General features: G+C 42.8%; 1 protein-coding gene across 3 annotated transcripts in view; it reads left to right on the plus strand.

Moving 5' to 3' along the window:
- Nucleotides 1–2,020: 2,020 nt before the first annotated feature.
- ARB2A (ARB2 cotranscriptional regulator A) overlaps nucleotides 2,021–20,601 on the plus strand; it is a 465,547-nt gene continuing 446,966 nt past the window's right edge. The window contains exons 1-2 of one of the 3 annotated variants that reach the window (XM_075837274.1): nucleotides 2,021–2,361; nucleotides 2,469–2,673. The gene's annotated coding sequence lies outside the window, so the exon portion shown is untranslated. The remainder of the gene's footprint in view (nucleotides 2,362–2,468; nucleotides 2,674–20,601) is intronic. The other 2 variants (XM_075837266.1, XM_075837282.1) reach the window with 2 other exon arrangements.

The raw sequence follows: 20,601 nt of genomic DNA on the forward strand, positions 1-20,601 counted from the left end.
AGTCTGCCGATATGTAACACCTATCCCCATCTTATCGACCCAGCTGTCACCGGAACCTCTACAATGGAAAATCCTATAGAAATGTATGGATTTAATGGCGCACGTTTATCAACTGAAATGTGCCGGAAATGAGACATAACAAGCGGCCGATATAAAAAAAATTAAAAATACTTGACATTTACTAGTTTAAAGAGGCTCTGTCACCAGATTATAAGTGCCCTATCTCCTACATAAATGGTTGTTCCAAATATACCTACGTCTTCTCTTACCACATAGTAGACACATTTATGCCACCTCATAGCTGCCTTAAAGAGACTCTGTCACCACATTATAAGTGCCCTGTCTCCTATATAAGGAGATCGGCGCTATAATATAGGTGACAGTAATGCTTTTTATTTAGAAAAACAATCTATTTTCACCACTTTATGAGCGATTTTTAACTTTATGCTAATGAGCTTTCTTAATGCCCAAGTGGGCGTGTTTTTACGTTAGATCAAGTGGGCGTTGTACAAAGGAGTGTATGACGCTGACCAATCGGCATCATGCACTCCTCTCCATTCATTTACACTGCACTAGCGATATAGATATATCTCTATGTGCAGCTACATACACAAGCCCTAACATTACTACAGTGTCCTGATAATGAATACACATGACCATCCAGCCTGGACGTCATGTGTACTCAGAATCCTGACACTTCTGACTCTTTTTTTGTGAGATTACCAGCAAGGCAAGTGTAATCTCGTTTGAAATGACAGGTTACATCGTAATCTCACGAGATTACTCTTGCCTTGCTGGAATCTCACAGAAAAGATTCAGAAGTGTCAGGATTCTGAACACACATCACGTCCTGGCTGGTAGTGATGTCATTATCAGGACACTGCAAGTAATGTTAGGGTTTGTGTATGTGGCTGCACATAGCGTTATAACTATATGGCTAGTGCAGTGTAAATGAATGGGGAGAAGTGCATGACTCTGATTGGTCAGCGTCATACACTCCTCTGTACAACGCCCACTTGGTCATATAGTAAAACACGCCCAGTTGTCCATTGAGAAACTCATTAGAATAAAGCTAAAAATCGCTAATAAAAGTGGTTTAAAAGTTTTTCTAAATAAAAAAACATTACTGTCACCTACATTACAGCGCGCATCTCCTTATATAGGAGACAGGGCACTTATAATGTGGTTACAGAGCCTCTTTAAATGTACGCAGGTATTGTGTGGAAAATTGCACAAAATATTTTATGCAGACAGCACCATTTTTGATCCATTTGCTGCAGTTCATCCCAAATGAATCATTGAAACAGACTGCTCTACAACATGACCTCGCACAGTTCTACTACATACATGCAACGCACATTACTAGACACACAGCTCTGCTGCATGAAAGGGACCGGCTACTATACACGCATAATGCAAACTGCTCTGCTACACAGCTCTACTACATACATAGATGTAAAGCACATACACGTTACATACACCCCACACACACACACACACACACCTTTGCTGCATTCAGATTACATACACATCTCTGCTGCATGAATGGGACCGGCTACTATATACACATAATGCAAGCTGCTATGCTACACGGTTACACAGCTCTACTACATACGTAGATGTAAAGCGCATGCACGTTCCTTACACATACAGCTCCGCTGCATTCAGATTACATACCCAGCTCTGCTGCATTCAGATTACATACACAACCCTGATGCGTACACATTCCTTACACACAGCTGCAGACATCTGACATTTACATCAATTCCTCTATGTACTTTCACCACAACGGTTCCAGACTTTCCCTTATCTGCTCATGTGGTTACACTGCGAATAACAAACAACGACAGCAGATCAACCTGACTCCTCCCATATATGTGACTGATCACATGTTTATGACATCATCAAAGGTCCTCTAGCCGTCTTGTATTTTGTATTTTATCTACTGTCAATTGGAGAAGGATTGATCACATGACAAAGAAAAGGCGGAGCCTAGTCAGAGTGAGGCTTGGAACGCATACAAATCCAGTTTCTCTTCCTTCCGGCCGGGTCTTCTCAAATTAGGTTTACAGCAGGGCTGTGCGTGTCAGTGGCTGGAGGGGCTGCTTCCTGGGTTTTGGGGGGGATTTATTGGAATATTTTTTATTTATTTTTTAATGACTGAGAGGAGAATATCGGAAGTGTGAAGGAAGTGCTCCACCATTCCCATCTGCCTCAGCTGTGCCCCTCACCAATGTATGTGCAGTGACCGCCCTGCAAACTCATCTTTATCCTTTTAATAGTTTTATTATTTTATTGGAGAATTGTGTGAAGGTGATCGCACGTGGAAGTGGCACAGCGCCCCTAAGAAAGGGAGGCCAAGTGAGTGTGGGGCTAAAGCGTGGGGGGGAGCATGACGTGCTGCATGTCTATCTCATGTTAACGCATGGCCGTATTGAAATAAGTTATCGTCGTGTTTTGTTTTTCAGATGCATGTATGTAATTACTCATATGTATGATGTATATGGGTGTAGCGTGAAACTCCTTTAATTCAGCATCCGATAATCCAGAACTTGGTTCTAGCACAGAGCACCTAACTAGAACCAGAAGACTGAGCGGAAAGAAAACCGTGGAAATACTGCGCTGATCAGGCCGGGGCTTCATGGTGATATTCCGCACCTGTCATGTCGCACTGTGAGTTTGCGGTAGATCACTGTACGATACGGGTTATTGTCACTAGCGTTACTCTGAGGGCATGGCGCGTAAAATCACATCTACATAATCGGTCATGCGTCAGTGATTTTGTATAGCAAAAAATCCTGACATCTTAAAGGGCCCATTAATGCTGATTTAAAGGAATTTTACTGCCGAATGTTTCTGATCGGTTGTGATCATGTAGATTCTGAAAACGTAATGATTAAGAGGCTTATTATGGTTGTGTTATATAAAAAAAATCATTCTGGGGAAAATTCTGAGCACCAGTAAAAGCAAAGTATGTACGTATCGCCCACAGTGTTCATGTACAGGGGATGCCAATCACATTTTACACATTCCCCCAGCAGTTGCTCTCCGACTTCCCCTGGCTGGATTGTAGAGAAGAATGTCCTGCGTCGTCGCTTGTTCTTGAGTCATAAACTCTGTTTCTACTTTTTGTAATAATGTCCAGTAGAATTATTCTGTGTCTAGAGTCGTCTTTACTTGTGATGTTCTTTCAGTACTGGCAATTCTAATGTAAGACGTTAAAGAAGTCGGTTGAACTCCTTTAGGCTGGGTTCACATGACCTATTTTCAGGCGTAATGGAGGCGTTTTACGCCTCGAATTACGTCTGAAAAAACGGCTCCAATACGTCGGCAAACATCTGCCCACTGCTTTCAATGGGCTTTACGATGTTCTGTGCCGACGACCTGTCATTTTACGCGTCGCTGTCAAAATACGGCGTGTAAAAATACAGCCTCGTCAAAAGAAGTGCAGGACACTTCTTGGGACGTAATTGGAGCCGTTTTTCATTGACTCCAATGAAGAACAGCTCCAAATTACGTCCGTAAAAGACGCCCCGCAAAACGCGAGTACATGCAATTACGTCTGAAATTCAGGAGCTGTTTTCGCCTGAATACATCTCTGTAATTTCAGTCGTAATTGCAGTCATCGTGTGCACATACCCTAAATGTCCTGTTCTGATATGTCTGTTCATACAGAGATATAAGAAGTTTTGATTGTTGGGGGTCCTGGTGCTGGGACCCCCACCATCGCTGAAGCGAAGGTGTAGTTCCACCGTCAGCTTTGATCGGCGCTCCTTTTTTGGCTGAAGACCTCTCACATAGAACGTCTACGAGCTAGTCTTCATCCTAAGGGTATGTGCACACGCTTAGCAAAAAACTTCTGAAAATACAGAGCTGTTTTCAAGGGAAAACAGCTCCTGATTTTCAGCCTTTTTTACAGCCGTGTTTGGAGCTGTTTTTCTAGCGTTTATGAAAAACGGCTCAAGGAGTGACGTGCACTTCTTTTTCGCGGGCGTTTTTTCAAAACGGCAGAGTAAAAAAAACTCTCCGTCAGAACAGAACGCCGTTTTTCCCATTTAAATCAATAGGCAGATGTTTGGAGGCGTTCTGTTCCTGATTATTCGGCCGTTTAAAGCCCAAAAGACGGCTGAAAATAAGCCGTGTGCACATACCCTAACAAGGAGTACTGATCACGGCCGAAGGTGCAGGGCGCTAAGCTCTCGGGTTCAGTGTTGGTGGGAGTCTCCGCACCCAGCCTACCTCCGATCAAAACTTCTGATATGTCTCTGTGACCTATTTAAAAGTTATTTTGAAGCTACAGTCACTCTTTAATCATCGTGTAATGAAGAGTTCTGCAGCTTTCTGATATACTGTTTGTTTCTCACCATTTTTAAGATCCTTGTTTGCTTTCAGTGGATGAAAATATTCTTCTTTACATGAAAAGACTGTAAACCAATACGTACCTATTCCGGCTCGCGAGGGCAGAATTGTACAATCTTCTGCGAGCTAAACACATGAGCAGCGCACATCACTCTGATGCTTTGCTACAATACAGTTGTGGACAAAATTGTTGGTACCCTTCTGTTAAAGAAAGAAAACCCACAATGGTCCCTGAAATAACTCGAAACTGACAAAAGTAATCATACATTTTCATTTACTGAAAATCAACTAATGTAAATCAGATGTTGCTTTTGAATTTTGGTTCAACAGAAAAAAAAAAAAAACTATTGAAACTGCCCTGGACAAAAATGATGGTTCCCTTAAAGAGAACCTTTCACCTGCCCGTAAATGTGGAGCGGAGTGCAGCGTGTAATAGGCGGGGCTTCACAAACATTGTCTCACTTTACACTAACTGTCCAATCAGCTACGGACAGTGTCAGGGCGGTTTGCGCTGTGTTCCCTCCCGCGAGAACACACACAGACTGGTGTTTCTGGAGAGAGCGCTCTGTCTTTGTGTGTGTGTCTGTGTGTGTGTGCTCGCGGAAGGGAACACAGCGCAAGCCGCCCTGGCACTGTCCGTAGCTGATTGGACAGTGTCAGAGCGAAGAGATCACGCCCCCTTGCCAATTAGTTAGATAGAAACGACCCATTGACAGTTCAGGGGCTTATTTACATATCGGGCGCCAATTATAACGGCACCGATATGTAAATAACGGAGTAAGATAGGAAAAAAATGTAAAGTGAGACAGTGTTTGTGAAGCCCTGACTATTACATGCTGCAAATGTATGGGCAGGTGAAAGGTTCTTTTTTACGTAATATTTTGTTGCACAACCTCCTTTTTAGGCATCATTTACATGACCGTGATATACGTCCGTGCTACGCGCGTGCTTTTCACGCGGGTCGCACGGACCTATACAAGTCTATGGGCCATTGCAGACAGTTCGTGAGGTCGCTGTGTAAAACTCACGACATGTTCTATATTTCCCCGTTTTTCACGCATCACGCACCCATTGAAGTCAATGGGTGCGTGAAAACCACGCAGGTCGCACGGAAGCACTTCCGTGCGAACAGCATGATTCGCGCAACAGCTGTCATTCTCTGAATGTAAACAGAAAAGCACCACGTGCTTTTCTGTTTACAAACATCCAAACGGAGTGTCAAAATGATGGTGACTGCGAGAAAATTTGTATAGTTTTTGTATGTTTTACTACTTTTACACAGTAAAAACACTTTTTTTTTCAAAATTATTTGTTTTTGTGTCTCCATATTTGAAGAGCTGTAACGTTTTTATTTTTTCGCCGATGCGGTTGTATGAGGGCTTTTTTTTGTGGGAAGACTTGTAGTTTTTATTGGTACCAGTTTGGAGTAGATGCGACTTTTTGATCACTTTTTATCACATTTTTTTAAAGTCAGGATTCACAGAAAACAGCAATTTTTCCATAGTTTTTTATTATTTTTTTTACGGCGTTCACCATGCGGGTTAAATAATGTACTACATTTATAGTCGGGGTCGTTACGGACGCGGCGATACCAAATATGTGTAAACTTTTTTACTTTATTTTGTCTTTTTAATAGTAAAGCATTTTGTAAGGGGAAAAGCTGGGTTTTCATTTTTTTTTCACTTTTTTTTTAAATTAACTTTATAAAACTTTTTTTTACTTTTTTACTAGTCACATTAGGGGACTTTAATATGTGATTCTCCGTTCACTATTGTAATACACTGCAATACTTTTGTATTGCAGTGTATTACTGCCTGTCCGTTTAAAACGGACAGGCATCTGCTAGGTCATGCCTCCGGCATGATCTAGCAGGCATTCGCTCCAGGCAGACCTGGGGGCCTTTTATTAGGCCCCCGGCTGCCATTAGAGACACAGACACTCGGCGATCGTATCGCCGGGTGTCAGTGGGATGATGGGGAGCTCCCTCCCTCTCTCCAAAACCACTCAGATGCGGTTCTCGCTATTGTGCACCGCATCTGAAGGGTTAAACGCGTGAGATCGATACTAATATCGATCTCACCCGGCAGAGCAGGGACGCCCCCAGCCCTCAGCTGCCTCTAGCAGCTGAGAGCAGGGAGATTTGACAGCTCCCTGCTCTGTTTACTTTATCCTGATGCAGTGCCGTAAAAAGGCATATGCATCAGAATAAAGCCCGTTATTGGCCGCCGTTAAAAGGCGTATTGGCGGTCACTAATGGGTTAAGGCAATCACTGCAAACTATTAGTGTAACTCTCAATGAGACTCCTGCACCTGTCCACAGGTATTTGGTCCACTCGTGAGGACACTGCTCCAGGTGTGAAGGGTGTCTTCTCCAGACTGCAGGTTTCAGCTCCTTCCACAGATGTTCAATAGGATTTAGATCAGGGCTCATAGAAGCCACTTCAGAATAGTCCAATGCTTTGCTCTTAGCCATACTTGGATGTATTTAGCTGTGTGTTTTGGGTCATTATCCTGTTGGCGGACCAATGACCTGCAACTGAATCCGAGCTTTCTGACCCTGGGCAGCACATGTCACTCCAGAATGCCTTGATAGTCTTGAGATTTCATTTTACCCTGCACAGATTCAAGACACCCTGTGCCAGATGCAGCAAAGCTGCCCCAAAACATAAGCGAGCCTCCTCCTCCATGTTTCACGGTAGGTACAATGTTCTTTTCCTTGTATACTTCATATTTTCGTCTGTGAATGTAGCGCTGATGTGACTTGGCAAAAAGCTCCAGTTATGTCTCATCTGTCCAAAGGAGATTCTCCCAGAAGCTTTGTGGTTTGTCAATATGCATTTTGGCAAATTCCAGTCTCTCTCTTTTTTTATGATTTGCTTTCAACAGTGGTTTCCTTCTCGGTCGTCTTCCATTAAGTCCACTTTGGCAAAGACAGGGACGGATGGTTCGATCTGACACTGATGTACCTTTACCTTGGAGTTCACCTCTAATCTCTTTGGAAGTTTTTCTGGGCTCTTTGATTTTTCCATTCGTATTATCCGTCTCATTAATTTGTCATCAATTTTCCCCTTGCGGCCACGTCCACGAGGTTGGCATAGACCTTAAACTTCTGAATAATATGTGCAACTGTAGTAACAGGAACATCAAGCTGTTTGGAGATGGTCTTCTAGCCTTTACCACATGTTCGTCTATCATTTTCGTTCTAATCGCCTGAGAACTCTCTCCTTGGATTTCTTTGGTACTTGTTCAGTGTGGTACACACCATGATACCAGACACTACTTTTCACCCTTTAAACTGACTGATTACAAGTGTGAAGACCCCTGTGGTGCCAATTACAGTGCACACCTTAGTTTAAAGGAAAGGTGTCAAGAATTTTTTTTTTTTTTATCATATTGCTTTTAATATGATATGAACATAAATTTTATTTATTTGTGTTCTTGTGTGCTACTTTTTACTTTGTTCTTACTTTTACTTCTCTATGGGGGCTGCCATTTTTTTTTCATCTCTGTGTCGATTTAACGACACATACAGAGATGAAATACGGCACATACATCCCCATAGAGAGTGCCAACGGGAGCCGTTCCATTCTCTGCAGCGTACGCCGTCTGTGTGGGAACGGCGCATGCGCAGCTCCCACACAGACCAAAACGAAGCTCGCAGAGCTTGTTCGCAGACCGAAATCCGGCGTCATTTTCAAGTGGACCGGAAGCCGCTGCCGGACAGTAAGATGACGACTTCCGGCCGCGGCTTCCGGCCATATGTTCAAGGAAGCGAAGGCGCAAGGAATAGGAGCGGAGGTGGCGGCTGCGGCGGCAGGAGCAGGTAAGTTATGTTTGTGTATGTGAAGTGTGTATTCTGTTCGTGTTATACTGTCTGCTGAGCCCTGTATCTAATCCTCCTACACTGTGCAGTCGCTCAGAAAATGGCGGCACACAGTGTAGGAGGTTTGAAAATTCAAACCCTTCCTTCTCCTGGTACTTGCCAGAATAAGGGAGGGGGGATTGTATTTGGGGGAAAGTGTGTGCGCTTTTTTAAAAAAAAGGTGTAACTATATTTAACTTTTTTTTGTTCGTGGTTCCCCTAGGGAACTTGAACCAGTTATTGTTGGATCGCTTGCATGATATACAGTACTTCAATACTAATGTATTGCAGTATATTGTGATACTGACCGCCTCCTATTAAGCCCTGCTGTAGGCAGTTCTTAATAGGAGTCCAAAGATGGCAGACCTGGTACCTTCATTAGGCCCCCAGGCTACCATACCAACCGCCAGCACCCCACGTCGCTTTTGACCACGGCATCTAAGGGGATAAACTAGCAGGATCCCGCTCGTTACAATCAAGTGTCAAAACTGTGTCAAATACAGCCGACCAGCTCGTTCTAGGGCTGAGCCCGCTACATTCATCCCCACTCTACCTCTACCGTGTATATATACGTTGGAAGTTGGCAAGGGGTTAAAGTCAGAAGGGAATTATTAAACGCACACCAAACAGTGGATTTTTTTTTTTATTTTGTCTTGCGTTTTTTGTCTTCGTGGTGTTTTTCCAAAATCGCAGCAAGCCTGGCTTTGGCATGTTTTAAGCATTTAGTGGCGCTTTTCTCCCATAGACCTCTATTTGATGCTTCAAAAAACATGTGTCAATATTTGTTTTTTTTGTTTTTTTCAAAATGGCCTTTTTTGGTGGCATTTTTTCAGAATAAATCATATGTTGCAAAAAGGAATCTTTGCATCACATGATCTTTTAATCACATGATTTGCAATGTGAAAAACACACACAGCACACTGACCAATGCAAATTAATGAAGCCATAAACATAAACACTGCATGTCCTATTCTGGTCCGTTTTGCAGACCAGACTCGCTCTTTAACCGCTTTAGGACCAAGCTCATTTTGGCCTTCAGAACCAGACCCATTTTTTCAAATCTGCCATATTTCAATTTATGTGGTAATAACTCCGGAATGCTTTTACCTATCAAAGCGATTCTGATATTGTTTTCTCGTGACACATTGGACTTTATGATAGTGGAAAAATGTGGTCGATAAATTCAATATTTACCAGTGAAAAACACCAAAATGTTGTAAAAAATTGCAAAAATTAGCATTTTTCTAAATGTAAATGTATCTGCTTGTAAGACAGGCAGTTATACCACTCAAAATAGTTTCTAATTAACATCCCCCATATGTCTACTTTAGATTGGCATCGTTTTTTGAACGTCCTTTTATTTCTCTAGGACGTCATTTCACATTTTCAAGAAAATTTCAAAAGGCTATTTTTACAGGGGCCAGTTCAGTTGTGAAGCGGCTTTTAGGGCCTTATATATTAGAAACCCCCAAAAAGTCACCCCATTTTAAAAACTTCACCCCTCAAAGTATTTAAAACAGCATTTAGAAAGTTTCTTAACCCTTTAAACTGTTCACAGGAATTAAAGCAACGTAGAGGTGAAATTTTCAAATTTCATTTTTTTTTTGCAGAAATTCATTTTTAATTAATTTTTTTTGTAACACAGAAGTTTTTACCAGAGAAACGCAACTCAATATTTATTGCCCAGATTCTGCAGTTTTTAGAAATATCCCACATGTGGCCCTAGTGCGGTAATGGACTGAAGCACCGGCCTCGGAAGCAAAGGAGCACCCTGTGGATTTTGGGCCTCCTTTTTATTAGAAAATATTTTAGGCACCATGTCCGGTTTCAAGGGCTCTTTCGGTGCCAAAAAAGTGGAAATCCACCAAAGGTGACCCCATTTGGGAAACTACACCCCTTGAGGAAATTATCTAGGTGTATAGTGAGCATTTTGACCCAGCAGGTTTTTTGCAGAAATTATTGGAAGTAGGCCGAGAAAATGAAAATCGTCATTCTTTCAAAGATAATGTAGGTTTAGCTAATTTTTTCTAATTTCCACGAGGACTAAAGGAGAAAAAGCAGCACAACATTTGTAAAGCAATTTCTCCCGAGTAAAACAATACCCCACATGTGGTTATAAACGGATGTTTGGACACACGGCGGAGCTTAGAAGGGAAAGAGCGCTATTTGGCTTTTGGAGCTCAAATTTAGCAGGAATGGTTTGCAGAGGCCATGTCGCATTTGCAAAGCCCCTGAGGGACCAAAACAGTGAAAACGCCAAAAAAGTGACTCCATTGAGAAAACTACACCCCTTGAGGAATCCATCTAGGGGTGTAGTGAGCATTTTGCCACCATAGGTGTTTCATAGATTTTATTAGAATTGGGCAGTGAAAATAAAAAAAATCCTTTTTCTTCAATAAGACGTAGCTTTAGCTCCAAATTTTTAATTTTCTCAACAAATAAAGGAAAAAAAGAACCCCAACATCTGTAAAGCAACTTCTCTGGAGTACGGCAATACCCCACACGTGGTCATAAAATGCTGTTTGGGCACACGGCAGGGCTCAGAAGGGAAGGAGCGCCATTTGCTTTTGGTGTACAGATTTTGCTGCATTTGGTTTCTGGTCGCTATGTTGCATTTGCAAAGTCCCTGTGGCACCAAAATAGTGGATCCCCCCCCAGAAGTGACCCCATTTTGGAAACAACACCCTCAAGGTATTCACCTAGGGGTGTAGTGAGCATGTTAACCCCACAGGTGTTTTGCAGAAATTCGTGTGCACACGATGTGGGAGAATGAAAATGGGAATTTTTCCTTAGATACGCCAATATGTGGTGCCCAGCTTGTGCCACCATAACAAGACAGCTCTCAATTATTATGCGGTGTTTCCCTGTTTTAGAATCACCCTACATGTGGCCCTAATCTTTTTCCTGGACATTCGACAGGGCTCAGGAGTGAAAGAGTACCGTGTAAAATTGAGGCCTAATTTGGCGACATATATAAAGTATTGGTTCACAATTGCAGAGGCTTTGATGTGAAATAATAAAAGAAACCCCTGAGAAGTGACCCCATTTTGGAAACTGCACCCCTCAAGGCATTTATTAAGAGGTGTAGTGAGCATTTTCACCCCACAGGTCTTTTCCATAAATGATTGCGCTGCGGAAGGTACAAATTAACATTTTTCCCTAGATATGCCAATTCAGTGTCAAATATGTCGTGCCCAGCTTGTGCCACTTTTTTTTTTTTTTTTTTTTTTATATACAGCGTTCACCGTACGTTATAAACTACATGTTACCTTTTATTCTGGAAAGAGAATGTATTTTTTCTGTCGCCAAGTTGTGAGAGCCATAACTTTTACATTTTTTCGTCGATGGAGCTGTGTGAGGGCTTGTTTTTTGCGAGACGAGGTCTAGATTTTTTTAGGTACCATTTTTGGATACATGCGACTTTTTGATCACTTTTTATTTCAATTTTTGGAAGACAGTGACCAAAAAAACAGTAATTATGGCAGTGTTTTTGAGGGTTTTTTTTACGGCGTTCACTGCGCTGGATAAATAACATAATATTTTTATAGTTCAGGTTGTTATGGTCGCTGCGATAACAAATATGTATGGCTTTATTATTTTTTTCTATAATAAATGACTTGATAAGTGAAAGGGCGATTGTGTTTAGTGTTATTATTTTAAACTTTTATTGTATGTTTTACAATTTTTATTTTGACTTTTTTTACACCTTTAGTCTCACTAGGGGACTTGAATGTCCAACTGTTTGTTTGATGTTCTAATACATTGCACTACCTATGTAGTGCAATGTATTGGAACTGTCAGTTGTTCACTGACAGCAAGCCGATCAGGCTCCGCCTCTGGGCGGGGCCTAATCAGTTTACGTAATGGCAGACAGGAGTCCATTGTTAGGGCTCCTGTTGCCATAGTAACAGTCGCCAGCCTTGTCATCGCATGGCAAGGCTGCCGATTTTTCTTCAAACCTCTAGGATGCAGCGATCACAATGGATCGCTGCATCGAAGGGGTTAATGCCAGGAATCGGAGCTAGCTCCGGTTCCTGGCGATAGATCGAGGTGTCCGCTGTAACATACAGCGGACACCCACTGCTGATGACGCCGGCTCAGCTTCTGAGCCGGAAGCTGAGCCGGCGCCATCTTGCCGATGGTACCGGAAGCCTCCTGGGCCCCGCCGACGACGGGGCATAGGAGGATTCCGTTACTGGCGGACCGGGAGGTAAGCATTAGCCCTCCGATCGCCTTTGCAGCCACCGGCAACCCAGCGATCACGTTGCTGGGGTGCCGGTGGCTATAAACTCCTCACATGCTGCGATCTCTATTGAACGCAGCATGTGAGGGGTTAATCGGTCGGATCGGAGGCTAGCTCCGGTCCTGCCCGATACCTGAGGGTGCCAGCTGTAACATACAGCTGTCACCCGGCGGTGATGTCGCTGGCTCAGCTCCTGAGCCAGCTTCATCTCCATGACGTACAGTAACGTGAAAATGCGGTAAGACACCAGTTTTCTTGACGTTACTGTATGTGATCCGGCGGGAAGGGGTTAAAGGCTATGGGCGAGTTAAAAAGTGGACAGCATATGGAAGACATCCATGTCCATTTTTTACAGATCGGTTGATAAAGAAATACAAAAAAATAAGTTCAATCAGGAAGTGCCTGCAGAGGAGAAATACGGCCGAAAAACGCGGATGACACACGGAAACCACGCTGATGCAACACGGACATTCATGTGCATTGAAAACGGTCTGTTTTTTTTTGCCGATTCAAATCGGAGACGCTTCTGTAAATAAGTACTTACATTTATGTGCATGCTTGACCGCCGCTTGATGCAGACGTGCTAGTGAGGAGGAATGGAGGACTGGTGTCTACTATACTAGTGATCGGTAAAATATACAACCTATCCTGTGGGTAGGTGATAAGTTGTGTTAGTGGGATAACCCCTTTAACCTCAATAAATGAGAGAAATAAGGGCAAGTTCACATGGCGCTCAAAAAAAAATAGTGTCAAATACGCTAGCGTTTCTTGTGAAGCCTTTTTTAACAGGTTCCCGACCGCTGGCCGTATTTATACGGCCAGCGGTCAGGGTCTCTAAAGTCCGGCGTATAGTATATATACGGCCGCACTTCAGAGACTGTGCACGCGGGATCGCGTGCACACAGCTCTATGCCCTGGCTGTTGCTAACAGCCATGGGCACTGGGCAGAATGTCAGGGGTCAATCTTTTGGCCCCTGAACATGTGATCGCTGTGACAACCAATCACAACGATCACATGCATTTCTGCATAGAAAACAGTGTGCACGCGATCGCGTGCACACAGCCCTGTGCCCTCGCTGTTACCAACAGCTCTGGGCACTGGGCAGAGTATCAGGGACCAATCTGATGGTCCCTGAACATGTGGTCGCTGTGACAACCAATCACAGCGATCACATGCATTCCTGCTTATAAAACAGTGTGCACACGATCGCGTGCACACAGCCCTGTGCCCACGCTGTTACCAACAGCTCTGGGCACTGGGCAGAGTATCAGGGACCAATCTGATGGTCCCTGAACATGTGGTCGCTGTGAAAACCTATCACAGCGACCACATTTGTTTTATTTTGACTTTTCTGGCAGTAAATCTCCTGCCTCTTTTCTTCTCCTCAAACATTGTTTCAGTTTGAGGAGAAGAAGAGACTCGGGAGAATTGCTGCCAGAAGATTACAGTTACAGTTACAAAAAAATACAGTTACACTCTAAAACATTCTCTGTATAGATAGATTTCTATCTATCTATACAATCTATCTATCCATCTATCTTTTTTTCTATCTATCTACCTTTCTTTCTTTTATTCTATTAGAATAGGCAGGTAGGGAGTATATAATTATATATATATCCACATATATATAATATATATAGCAATAGCGGTTTATTTTTTTGTTAGCGGTAGTGTAGATATATATAGCAGTTAGTTTGTGTGTTTTATAAAAAAAAAATAAAAAAAAAAATTTGTTTAGTTAGTGTTAGTTACGTTATGGCGAGGAAGTTGTTTAGCGCCGAGGAGGCATACGCCATGCTGTGGTCTGAGTCGGAGAACGCATCAGAGATGGCGTCCGAGATGGAACCTGTTTTAGGTAGTGACGATGACAGCGTCACTTCATGTTCATCTTCAGGGGACGTTGTCCCTGATGCAGTCGAAACTGCAGAACATGAAAGCGCAGGGCCAAGTAGCGCTGTAGCACGGGACAGCCTGGTCCCTCCAGTCCAGGCTCTTGTATGGGCACCTGCCCCATCTTTTGGGCCTAGAATCCACGGATTTACGGCCACTCCTGGCATAACCGTGGACAATACAAATTTTGTCCAAATGGATTACTTCGATTTATTTATAACGGACGACATCCTAAATCAGATTGTCCACGAAACAAATTTATATGCCACGCAATATATAAGGCAGAAACCTTCATCCACCCATGCCAGAGATTGGACGCCCACCAATTTGCAGGAATTAAAATTTTTTTTGGGGCTCACCCTAAATATGGGTATTGTCAAAAAGCCCTCCATTAGGTCTTACTAGTCAACAAGACCCGCCCAAGCCACCCCAGTATATTCTGCAGTAATGCCCAGGTCTCGTTATGAGACAATAATGAGGTTCCTCCACTTCAATGACAACGCACAGGCCCCCCCAAGTACCGATGCAAACCGGGATCGGTTGTTCAAAATAAGACCGCTAATAAATTCCCTGAATAATTTATTTCTGCAACTCTACACCCCTGAGCAGAATGTAAGTGTGGACGAATCCCTCCTCAACTTTCATGGCAGACTTAGCTTTCGCCAATATCTACCTTCCAAAAGGGCAAGATATGGCAGGATATACCACCGCCTTCAGAATTTATGAAGGGCGGGACCGCACAATAAATGTTCCTGGATGCCCCCCTGATCTTTCCACCAGCAGTAAGATCGTGTGGGAGATAATGCAGCCTCTGCTTCACAAGGGGTACCACCTGTACTGTGATAATTTTTATTCGAGTGTGCCCCTGTTTAGGCATTTGCATGCTGCAAGGACTGGGGCATGTGGTACCATGCGCAAAAACAGAATTGGTTTTCCACAGCAATTAGTGGGGAAGCGCATGGTAAAGGGGGACTCCTGTGCTTATGCATCTGAAGAATTGCTGGCGGTCAAGTTCAGGGATCGCAAAGACGTGTATGTGCTAAGCACGATTCATACCGCAGGAACAGTGGCAGTGAGGGAAAGAGGGGCAACATCGGACAAGCACAAACCAGTGAGCGTGTCCGAATATAACAAGTACATGGGGGGGGGGGGGGTGGATTTAAGCGACCAGGTTTTACAGCCCTATTTAGTAAAACGCAAAACTAAAACCTGGTACAAAAAGGTGGCCATTTATTTGTTACAGGTGGCCATCCACAATTCATTTGTGCTCTACAAAAAAAACAGAGGCAGAGACACATACCTGGATTTCCAGGAAAAAATTATTGAAGGCCTCATTTTTGATGTTCAGGACACCCGAGAATGCCCCCAGTCTGAGGATGTCACGCGACTGACTGAAAGACACTTCATCAGTCGGATTCCCCCAACAGCAACCAGAAGCAACCCCCAGAAAAAGTGCCGCGTCTGCAGAAAAGACGGGCACCGCAAAGATTCCCGATATTTCTGTCCCTCATGTCCCTCGCAACCAGGCCTGTGCATTGAGCCATGTTTTAAAAAATACCACACTGTTCTGAATTATTAGATTTTAGTTAATTTGTTGAAAATATATTTACCCTACATTACGTTTTTATTTTTCCCATGATTTTACTCCAAGGGTGAGGGAGGGAATGGGTGGGGGGTGGATGTCATGTTTGATGTTTTCTAAAGTTCATCTGCTGGAGAGCTCCATTTGCATTAACCTGCAATTTCTTATTTTAGAAAACCCCAAAAAATAAATTCCCATTATACCCCTAGATGAATATTTTGGGATTTCTGCTTCAAGAGCAGATATTTTGGAAGTGTTATAGAAACTCTGTTGAGTTTTGTAAAACCAGCTTTGAAAAAAAGCGATATGTGAAATAATCTTCTTCTATCCTCCGCCCTCCTACATCTCTATGTGATAAATAAGGCCACATATTTGGTATCCCCGTGCACGGGAGAAGTGGCAGAATGTGAACGGAGATTAATTTTGACCGTGGTCTACACCGTGTGTGAAAAATACTAGCCTAAACTGACGCATTTGCTAAAAAAGTGCTGATTTTATTTTGTTCCATCTTATTCAAGAAACTTTCAGAAGAAAACTGGACTGTCTAAAAATATGATAAACCCCTTGAAGAAAACCTTGTGGGGTCTACTTGTGTGAATGAAGTCATTTATGGGGTGTTTCTAATGTTTCAGCAGCATTAGGCCCCCCAGAAAACAGTATGCGGCTCTAAAATCAAATGCAAAATTCCTGGACCGAAAAGGCCAAAAAGCCTCCTTTTATGCCAAGCCCTGGCACATGCCCGCACAGCGAATAAGGCACACATATTTGGTATCCCCATGCACGGGAGAAGTGGAAGAATGTGAAAGGAGATGAATTTTGTCCGTGGACTATACCGTGTGTGAAAAATACTAGCCTAAACTGACGCATTTGCTAAATTCTTGCATTTTTTTCCAATTTTGCCCACTTTAGAGAAAAAAATAAAAATGATATATACTGACAAATGCCACTAAAACAAAGCCCTATCTGTCCTTTAAAAAGAGTGTAAAATTCAAAGATGAACTTTATTCACCTACAGAGTTATAGTCATCTAAAGAAGCGCATAGCAAAATTGTGAAATTTGCTCTGGTCATTTAGCTGTAAAACAGCCTAGTCCTTAACCGGTTAAAATGCACACGTATATGATATTATGGATATTACGTATGTATGGATATACATACACTACCGTTCAAAAGTTTGGGGTCACCCAGGCAATTTTGTGTTTTCCATGAAAACTCACACTTTTATATTTATCAAATGAGTTGCAAAATGACTAGAAAATATAGTCAAGACACTGACAAGGTTATAAATAATGATTTTTATTTGAAATAATAATTTTCTCCTTCGAACTTTGGTTTCGTCAAAGAATGCTCCATTTCCAGCAATTCCAGCATTGCAGACCTTTGGCATTCTAGCTGTTAATTTGCTGAGGTAATCGGGAGAAATTTCACCCCATGCTTCCAGAAGCCCCTCCCACAAGTTGGATTGGCTTGATGGGCACTTCTTGCGTACCATACGGTCAAGCTGCTCCCACAACAGCTCTATGGGGTTGAGATCTGGTGACTGCGCTGGCCACTCCATTACAGATAGAATACCAGCTGCCTGCTTCTTCCCTAAATAGTTCTTACATAATTTGGAGGTGTGCTTTGGGTCATTGTCCTGTTGTAGGATGAAATTGGCTCCAATCAAGCGCTGTCCACCGGGTATGGCATGGCGTTGCAAAGTGGAGTGATAGCCTTCCTTATTCAAAATCCCTTTTACCTTGTACAAATCTTCCACTTTACCAGCACCAAAGCAACCCCGGACCATCACATTACCTCTACCATGCTTGACAGATGGCGTCAGGCACTCTTCCAGCATCTTTTCAGTTGTTCTGCGTCTCACAAATGTTCTTCTGTGTGATCCAAACACCTCAAACTTCGATTCGTCTGTCCATAACCCTTTTTTCCAATCTTCCTCTGTCCAATGTCTGTGTGCTTTTGCCCATATTATTCTTTTCCTTTTATTAGCCAGTCTCAGATATGGCTTTTTCTTTGCCACTCTGCCCTGAAGGCCAGCATCCCGGAGTCGCCTCTTCACTGTAGATGTTGACACTGGCGTTTTGCGGGTACTATTTAATGAAGCTGCCAGTTGAGGACCTGTGAGGCGTCTATTTCTCAAACTAGAGACTCTAATGTACTTGTCTTGTTGTGCAGCGGGGCCTCCCACTTCTCTTTCTACTCTGGTTAGAGCCTGTGTGTGCTGTCCTCTGAAGGGAGTAATACACACCGTTGTAGGAAATCTTCAGTTTCTTGGCAATTTCTCGCATGGAATAGCCTTAATTTCTAAGAACAAGAAAAGACTGTCGAGTTTCACATGAAAGCTCTCTTTTTCTAGCCATTTTGAGAGTTTAATCGAACCCACAAATGTAATGCTCCAGATTCTCAACTAGCTCAAAGGAGGTCAGTTTTATAGCTCCTCTAAACAGCAAAACTGTTTACAGCGGTGCTAACATAATTGCACAAGGGTTTTCAAGTGTTTTCTAATCATCCATTAGCCTTCTAACACAGTTAGCAGACACAATGTACCATTAGAACACTGGAGTGATGGTTGCTGGAAATGGGCCTCTATACACCTATGTAGATATTGCATTAAAAACCAGACGTTTGCAGCTAGAATAGTCATTTAGCACATTAACAATGTATAGAGTGTATTTCTGATTAATTTAATGTTATCTTCATTGAAAAAAGCTGTGCTTTTCTTTCAAAAATAAGGACATTTCTAGGTGACCCTAAACTTTTGAACGGTAGTGTGTATGTATGTGTGTATATATAATATATATATATATTATATGTATATTATACATATTGCTTATGAGCTTCAAACCGTTTTAAAAAAGGTTTTCCCACCAGACTTGACAGGATTTGCCAGAGAAACCTGATAGATGGGGCCCCAACACTCACATTAGTAAGCACGGGGTGCCCGGTCTCTCACTCTCCATTAAAGTCTATGACAGATGCAGTAATAAGTTACCACTGTTACTGGGCTATTTTATTTCTCCCCCCAAGAACCGAGCGGGACAGGTGAAAAATGTTAGATCCCACTCACTGGCTCCACACAACTCACTGCAGTTGTCCGCTAGAAAAGTGTGATCTTTCTTCCTGTGAACAGTGGGGGTCCCTGTTTTGCCAACTACTACAGAAGTTGGGTTCGGATCCCCTTTAAAGAGACACACTTTTATATTAAATCAATTATAGTTTATTAAATTCAATATTGAGTAATAATATTCTTGCTGAAAAATGTCCTCCTTTTGCAAAGATATGCAAAGGATAAAGGTTACTTACATCACCACTGAGTTAAAGGGGTTGTCCACTACTGGACAATTGATGACCTATCCACCGGATAGCTGCAGTTCGGCAGCACATGTACGGAGCCAACTGCTTCTGGCTCCGTACATTGCATAATGGACCATAATATCCGGAGGCAGCTGGAGTGGCTTAACGGTGCGGCGTCCGGGTGTCAGACCCACACCGATGATATACTGATTATCTATCCCGTCGATAGGTCATCAGTTTTTCAGTAGTGGACAACCCCCTTAAACATTCTCTGACAGATCATCAACTGGGAAGCCCCCTCGGTGCTGATCAGAGAACTCAAGCGGGAAATTCCACCCTGCATAGAGGCGTCCCTCAGAGTTGTAGGTACAAGAGCTTCTAATCAACATCCAGAAAGTCCCCAATTTATAGCTTTGGCACATTACGCAACGTGGCAATAGCCAGTGCATGCACACTTTAAATCAGTGTACGTGTTGTTTACTTGATCCCCCAATAACCTGGAGTGGCCATCCCCAGACCTTGAGAGAATCCGAATCACAAGACTAGTCCAGACCAATGCTGGCTCTATGCCCAGACAATACTCCACTTGTTCCAAAAATATAGCAACGTTATATAGAAGAGTGACATTGAACATATATAGCCAAATAATTCAGTCACAGCAGCATTGTATAACAGACAACATGGAGTCTTAAGTAATCCATCAACCAATCACATTCCCAATATAGTCCCAAGCCCTTGAACTCCCACAGATGTAACGTGTATAGGTGAATATTGTTAATCATGGAAAAACCCAAGGTATAGGTTTTCTTGTTGGGAGCTTTATTTTAAGGGCTCATACACACACCCAGCAGTATTATGGATTCGTGTTGTAGAAATCTGTAATATAGCCTCCATATCTGTTGTTCCGCATGCCTCCGATTTCATACAGAGCAAAACAGGATTTTTTTTTTAAATATTCATACGGTATGTGTGAGAGAAAAAAATTGTGCTTTCTTCTACCACATGAAATATTAGAGGTATTCTCCCCAAGAAGCAATGCTTGAATATGGTTCCTTGCAGAGGCACCGTATGGGGCAAACTTAGTGCCTACGGCTCTTTAATATGGCCGCCATCTATATTGACCTGTGTATGAAGCCTTAGTGTAAGTTTGTGAATGATGGCAAATGGTCTCCGCTTAGTGGTGTCGTGGGAGTCAATGGCTCAAAATATATTAGACTGAAATTTAGACGAGTGTTCCTACAGACACTCACGCCAGGAACTTTATCCAGCATCCTAATCAGGAGATTTCATACCGATATATATCGAGAGAGGAGAAGAAAACACACAGACGCTGCTGATATTCTCAAAATACTCCTCTGGAGGTTTATTGCCAAA

Source organism: Rhinoderma darwinii, chromosome 1 (assembly GCF_050947455.1).
Source record: "Rhinoderma darwinii isolate aRhiDar2 chromosome 1, aRhiDar2.hap1, whole genome shotgun sequence".
Lineage (NCBI taxonomy): Eukaryota > Metazoa > Chordata > Amphibia > Anura > Rhinodermatidae > Rhinoderma > Rhinoderma darwinii.